Source organism: Haliotis rubra, unplaced genomic scaffold (assembly GCF_003918875.1).
Source record: "Haliotis rubra isolate DU_JTF1 unplaced genomic scaffold, ASM391887v1 Scf142, whole genome shotgun sequence".
NCBI lineage: Eukaryota > Metazoa > Mollusca > Gastropoda > Lepetellida > Haliotidae > Haliotis > Haliotis rubra.
In genome coordinates, this window is record NW_025765359.1 from 1918770 (window position 1) to 1926736 (window position 7967).

The window sequence follows — 7967 nt, forward strand, 5'->3', positions numbered from 1 at the left end:
ACATATCCTCATCCACGTCAAATCCACAACTGTGAACTCGTTGAAGCAGCCTTAAAATGACTGTCCTTGACTTTTAAAAAATTTCCAGAGAGAGCCAACATGTCTCCTCTTTCACGTCAAATATACAACTGACCGCCTCCGTGGTGTAGTGGTTACAGCGTCCACCCGGAGAGCGGAAGGTCGCGGGTTCGATCCCCGACCGCGTCATACCAAAATACGTTAATATATGGTACTTGTTGGTCCCTGCTTGGCGCTCGGCATTAATGGGTACAACAAGGACTGGTCGGCTCGGAGTCAGTATAATGTGTCTGAGTGGGGTATTCATGCTTCACTGCGGCATGGTATCTCAGTGGGCTAGCACTATAAAACCAGCTTCAGTCTGGGCTAGTACAAGCAGCTGCACATACACATAAACATGCATGCACGTCGTCATATGAGCGAAGTATTCTCAAGCACGACGTTAAACCCAATTTCACCTCACCTCACCTCAAATCTACAACTGTAAACTCATTGAAGCAGCCTTAAAATTGGAAACAACCTTTGAAATGACTGTTCTTGATTTGTCACAGTTGAACGAAATTGGTTTCAGAAAGAATCAATACATCTCCTTATGCATGTCAAATCAACAACCGTGAAATCTTTGAAGCAGCCTTGAAGTGACTGTTCCTGATTTGTGGTCACTGGTAGTGTATGGACAAATTTCGTTTAACTGGAAATAATACGCATTCTATTATTACATGTATTACACGTACATATACCTACGTCAACCGCATAGAGAGGCAGGCTTTTGTTTTCCTGTTCAATGTATTTTGCGAACGTAACGACGAGAAGAGATACTTCGACTCAAGGAAGTACAAAGGAACAACTCTTGGAGGCATTCGATCCCAGAGCAGATGTTGTCATGATGTTTAATGTGGCCAAAGCGCCATTTACAGACTATAGGTCCGATATCAACACCTCGGGTGACCAGTCAGATGCGGTAGAACCACTTGTTACAACCGCCGGCCAAGACCGCTACATACAGGCACGCCATCTACCTGAAAGAATGACCACGGCAATATTAACCGCTTCGATTATACAGGGCATGCAGAGAATGTCGGAACAGACGGTGCCATCTTGCACCTCGACATCGTCAACAGCGGCACCAATGGTGGTAGCATTTGTGTCTGATTCAACGACGCGTCTAGAGTTGTGCTGTGTCGTCCTGGTAGAAGATGGCGAGGTATACAGACGTCATAGACGCAAACTGCACCCAGGAAGTTGATATGTTTGATGGTGTCAGTGTGCTAATGTGGGCTTCCATCTCCCACACTGCCAGGACCAATTTAAGACATAGGAAGGGCTACCTAACCCATGTTCACTTATGTTTCTGGTATATACACTCCCACATATCACTCATTCTCATTAGCAAATGCTATTTTATCAGTATTGTTGGATAATGGTACCACCATGGCCAACATACAACATGCTTAAACAATCCGATAACCCACAAAGTATATTTGTGACAGCTACGGTAATTGGTCAATTTGAAATGTTTGCTACTGTCGCCGATAACAAAATCACACTTTCCAGCTAAACTTAATGCAGTTTGGTATACAAATACCTGGCTATTTTCTCCTGTAGTATTCTAGCGCCATGAGGAGGTATTAGTACCTGGAGCTATATAAATACCAACATTATTATTATGTTTTACAGATTAAAGATAGTATGCAGCAGAGAGGGTTCGGGTGATCCTGGCACAGTCCGGCTGGTAAGGCTCATCACCAGTTCAGGGCCCTTGCCCCTCGACACGCAGCCCAGACAGCGAAGGTCTTCTCCCAGGAAGCGTTGCCTAGTCAAACCACCAAGAACTTTCCGGAGAATATGTAGACTCCCCAACACTGCAGCCTACTGCATTACCCAGGGTGTCAGAAGGACTGTGCTCCCGGAGGAGAACCCGGGCACTCTCCTGATCTGCGCCAAGAGATCAGGAGGTACCAAACCAAGGGCACCGAGAACAATGGGGAGCCTGACGACAATGTACTTGGGATGCACGCGAGACATTTCAAAGGCTTTTCCTTAATCACATTGCTGTCAAAGGGACAGAAAATTTTATGAAATACATAAATTTATAGGCTTTATCAAAGAGGACAAGATCAGGTTTGCTGGCTGGAATTCTTCTGAGGCTGTATATGGGCCTGTTCCACAGAAGTTTGAAAGCATCACTTTCCATGACGCCCTGGACATGTTCAGGGTCGTAAGATGGATGGACCTTAGAGTCAAAGCCACAGGCATGGCGGAGACGGTAGTAAAAGCAACAAGCCATGCCATCATGTCGTTTAAGATATGCTGTTTGTGCCAAGGAAGGGCATCCACTAACAAGGTGCTGGACAGTCTCTGTGAATTTATTGCAAAGTCGACATTTCATATTAATATTTTGTTTTAGAATCACTTTTTAGGCGATTACGAGTGGGAAGTGACTGGTCCCGAGCAGCAAACGGAACGCCCCCAGTTTCACATTTAAACCCGTGTTTACATGCACCCAAATACCCCGGGGTATATTTGTCCCGGGGGTACATTTGCCCCCATGAGGGTATTTTATGTCGTGTAAACGCATATACCCCGGGGGTAAATTTACCCCAGAGGGTATATTTGCCCTTGCTCCAGAGGTAGGGCAAATTATTTGCCTACGGGGGTATATTTGCCCCCAGGGGTATTTGATGCATATAAACGTATTTTTAACACTATACAGCGGTGGGTTGTTGGTCAGGACATACCTATGCATCAAAGTAGACTTACATTATGCCAGAAAAGGTAGAATATTGGTTGTCATTAAGTATTGTTTCCTCTTTGCTGCCAGATTCCGTTTTCTAGTTCATCATAAATGTCAAGCAATGTTTTATTTTAAGCACGTGATGTTTCACGTTTTACATCAAATTGCATTTCACATTATTCGTGCGTTAACAATGTAGAAACGTGTTCTGGAATGTTATTTGGCTTTAACTGATTAAAGCGAAGTGAAATGTTCATTGAAGTTTTCTGTTCATTATCTAACGCTGCTCCCATAAGTGCCTCGATAGGGCATGCCTTATGTTCTTTCCATTTGCATTGAGTCTAGCTTCGTTGTATCCAGATCCTGGTTGGGCAGTGTCCTTCTCTGTTATGTCCCACTCCGCCAGGTAGGGCAAACCCCAAGTCTCACACACATTGTGTACGGTTCCAGATGCAGCCACAAGAGTGGACACAAAGCCAATGTCAACATCCAGTCTTTTCAGGAAACGTCTCAAAGCTATTCTCTATCGTCATCCGTGCACTGCTGAGATGATAGCTGAAGTAGGACTGTTCTGCTGTAAGCTGGCCTCTGTTGGAGTAAGGTTTGAGGAGCAAGGAAGATATTGGGTATGCAGGATCGCCAATCAAAAACAAGTGCCATCTCCGCTTGATTATGGGTTTGATGAGAAGCTCTTGTGAACTTGGCGGGAGACTGCCATCATCACCTCATCTCTTCAACGCAGAGTTGGCCAACACCCAAGCGTCATGAACACGGCCAGGCCAGCCAATGTAGACATCGGTAAACCTGTATCTATCATCACAAACTGCCTGCATTATTATGGAGTACCACCCTTTCCTGTTGACGAAGTCGGCATGATACAGTGATGGAGCAATGATCGGAATATGTATGAGCACTGTGGACAGGGAGAGGTATGCTTGATCACTGAAAGCAGGTGAGATATTCCTGGACAGGTGAGCTATGCTTGGAACCTTACAGAACCACTTAATTGTCTGACATATAATGCAAATTTTGGTAAATATTCCACACATGCAGCATGATGTTCAGCAAAATATTCACTAACTTCATTTCATTCCAGGCAGCGATCTACCTCCATGAAGATGAAGCCGTCTACCCCAAGAGATTACATACGCCAACAGCCCACCCAAACTGGCTCTGGAAGCACTTGAGGTAACAGCATCTCAGCTCCTTTGTAGTCCTGGCCTGTCTGAGGGAGGCAGAGGGGTTAAAGTGTGGGACCTGCTTCATTGGTGTGATTGTTTCAGCACTCACAGCTACATGTCAATAGTTGGAATAGAAGTCCAGCTTCACATTTCACTTGTACATCTCGTAGTGTAGATGATGTTTTAAAAGATGTCCTGAGGTGTCATAGAAGCTGAAAACAGTTGATGTTAAGATGGTGTTGTTATGTGTTCTAACTATGAAACATGGGTGTGGTTTTGGGTGTTTAACCAACAAAACATTGATGAAATTAATTTGCTTGAGTGATGTGAAGTTGATGTTTTATCTATAAAGTGTAGATGATGTTTGGATGATGTTGCTTTTGTCCTACCCATAGAACATACACATCGTTTACAGGTGTTGTACCAATTGATCACATGTCATGTTAAGATTATGTTGCTGGTGTTCTACCTGTGGCGCATATGTGACGTTATGGCGATGTTTCAGGTGTTCTACCGCCTGCATGTGGCCATCCTGAAGCAGCTGTTGAAGAAGGACGGGATGGTGGACTACGAGCTGTTCCAGCACTACCTCACCGAGGCTGCAGAGAGTCCCTTCGCAAAGGGAAAGGAGAAGAGACATGAAAGGTGAGTTTTGTACTTGGGCTGTTTGATGTACACAACCTGGATTCCTCACATACTGGAGTTTGAGTTGATTGCAGTGTTAGTTCTGGTTCCAATCCCAGATCTCTCCTGTTCGTATTTCCAGGCGTGACAGCTCCATACCCCTATTTGCTTGTTGCAAAAGTGAAACAGCTAAGTCTTGCCTCACATGTCAAGGTGGCATACTGCTATATATAACACTGAAATTCTGTTCAGAGAAGCATTCAGCCAAACTCCCTCTCTCACTCAGTGTTCCCTGATTTGCATTGCCTCCATGATAGATGTATTTTCATGTGATCAGATGGTCCCTCATTCCGAGACAGGTACAGGCCACCAAGTGTTTTAATGAAATCTGCAGAGATGCATTCTTTTGTGTGCCGTGATATGGCAATCATGGTCTAAAATACAAGGTTGAGCTTGATAGTGATTGAGTGGTTGCAATTTGTGGCCTGGTTTATTGCACAGTAAAACCTGCCAACACCGATACCTGTCTAATCCGGCACACTGTCAAAACCGGCATAAAATTGTCTAATCAGGCACCTCTTTATTCCGTATTCCGGCACGACTTTTCGGTCCCAAGCAATTTTAACTGTAATTAACATTGTCTTAACCAGCATGGGTATGCGCAGTCCGATCAAGGACCTAGATTCCAATACACTAATTAATCCTCTTGGCCCGCTAGATAATCCGGAAGTAGTGATTGTGTGATGAATCAGCTGCTCTAAGCCGGCATGGGTATGAGCAGTCCAATCAGGATCCCTTATCCAATACACTCCTCTCGGCACGCTAGATTGAGAGATTGACGTGTGTAAATGTGTTTGGAAAATTATCGTCTGGCACCCCGTCTAAACCGGCATTTTATTTCCAGTCACGTGGGGTACCAGTTTAGACAGGTTTCACTGTATATGATGTTGCCTCGTTTATTTCAATCTTTGCTTGTTCTATCAACATCCAGGTACGGTTAAGATAGTTTACTGGTTACCGTATTATATAAAAGAGCTGTAATTCTAATTGAAATTTGGGCATACCTAGTAATGATGTATTTGTTTAATGCAGGCGAGAGTCCCACTCAGCCTCCATGGATGAGAGCTCCTCCTCTAACCTCACTCCCCAGCCTACAAACAGCTGAAGGCCCGCCCAGTATATCACACATGACCCCCAAGACCACACCTACTCCAAGCAGAAGAGCTCCGTGGACGGGTCAGACATATCATGTGACGTGGCCAAGGACGTTCAAGGTAGCGACAGCTCACACTCCAAACCTGCAGCTGTAGCTGCTAAGGAGGTACAGAAGTCAGAGGATAAATCTGGAACTGCTGAAAAAGAAGGAGGAAGCAAACCTGAAGCAATGGAGGTGTCAAAAGATGGAGATGCGATGATGATGCAGAGGCATGTGAGTACAGGATTTACACCAAGAGAACAGAAAGGTGTTGGTAAGGAATTGGAATCAGTTCCTGAAGAAAAAGGACAGAAGAATGATTTACAGGACATCAAGGCAGACAGTGCTAAGTCTGAAAGTGGTGTAGTGATGCCTGATAGTGATAAAGTGATGCCAGGTGATGATAAGGTGACATCTAGTGATGATAAAGTGCCAGCAGACAAAGGGAAAGATGAAAATGAAGCTGAACAGAAGGACAAGTTGAATGATAGTGTGTTGGTGTTGGATCCTGCCACTGGCCTCATGGTTCCAATGACTGAAGATGACATGGTGGTTGATGATGTGCCAAATATGGAAGATTCAGTTGGTGGGGACAAGCCTAAGGCCAAGACTGCCGAGGATTCTTTAAAGGATCCCAAACCTTCTGCAAGTACTCCAATCTTGGGGAAAGTCCCTCCTGTCCAAGACTTAGATGTTATTGAGATAAGTGATGATGAATCTTCAAATCCTGCTGAATCTACCAAATCCTCATCAGTGAAGAAGACGTCTGACTCTTTTAAAGATTCTGAAACTAAAGCTGGACCTGAAGCTAAAAGGAGCTTTTGGAAAGATTAAGGAGAAAGGCTCTAGTTCTAACTCTCCAAAACCTGAAACTAAGAATACTGATAAATCTAAACGAGCTGATCGACAAGTGTATTGACGCACTTCATCTGTGTGTGCAGCGCTTCCCGACTCACTACAAGTCCTTGTACAGACTGGCTCACGTGTATATGACATCACCATACCACAAGGTAAGACAGAGATCTCATGCCATGTTTATAGCAAAACAACCCGAAGATCTAGGTTAGAGTCATTTCTCTTCCCACAGAGGTTACTTGTCATATCTTCCTACGAACCTCTGTTCTAATACGGCCCTTTCATGGTGCGAGTGTTCAGGATTCGTGATTGGTTGCAATCAGATTTAGTTGTGCAATCAGCGACGTTGTTTCAAAATGATCATTCGCAAGGCCTCGGTTATTTCCGTATGCTTCGGGAAAACTAGAAGCTCTTTCCCTGCGCGATGCGCAAACGTTTCTTATAGACAGAACTCAGTCATGTAAATGGCGGATCAATGGCGTCTCCATCGCCCTCGTTGTCAACGGACAAGCTAGCCATTAAATGTCTTGTATGTCACATCAACACAAGTTCCTGGCAGAGCAGGGATATTTGTGACCCAACATTTGCTTGTATTAGTCAAGTTGATGTAACGCGTGTTCTGATTGGACAGAAAGAAGGGAGATAATTCGTGTTGCGATTTTTTTGCCGCTAGGGGATTTTACGAGAACCAGGAAATATGACCGTATTAGAACAGAGGTTCGTAGGAAGAAATGACAAGTAACCTCTGTGGGAAGAGAATGGGTTAGAGTAGGTCTTTGTGACAGTTCTTGTCTAATAATGGAATTAGGATGTCAGTCTTGCACACTTGTCTGATGTTGGTCATTGTAACCCAGTTGTGAACCTAGTAGATTGATGGACAAGACATCAGTCACTGGATTGTTTGGTACAGATTCTTCGCCGATGATCCTTGATAGTCCAAATATGTCTTGAGGTCAGAAAACGTCAGAAAGTGTTAGCTTGTGGACTTTATTTTGAGTATTACCTCACCAATTGCTAGATTTCGACAGTAATTTCCTAGTTTCAGACTGAGACCAGTCTTAAAATTCCTTTTTAAACATTGTTCCAGAACCTGGAGTATGCCAGGGACTTGTTGCTAGAGCAACAACAACTGGCAGAACCTATCTCACATGTCTGGGCCAGGTCTGTTTGCAGAAAGACGGTCAGCTAACTTCTTCCAGGTACAGTGTTTCAGTTATCTATGTTGTGGCAGTAGTTGAGCAAGCCCACATTGATAAAGGTTGCAGACATTTTCGTATCGTAATTGTGCAACTAGACTCAAGTATTAATATCAGAGTGAATCTGTCATTCAGACCCATCCATAATTGATCTTGGAAGTTTT

At 44.1% G+C, this 7967-nt stretch overlaps 1 long non-coding RNA gene across 1 annotated transcript; it reads left to right on the forward strand.

Annotated features, from left to right (window-relative positions):
• Positions 1–3890: 3890 nt before the first annotated feature.
• Positions 3891–5734, forward strand: LOC124269118. Its single transcript, XR_006896428.1, has 3 exons — positions 3891–3940; positions 4439–4578; positions 5650–5734. It is a non-coding gene; the product is annotated as an uncharacterized LOC124269118 (long non-coding RNA).
• The last annotated feature ends 2233 nt before the right edge of the window (positions 5735–7967 follow it).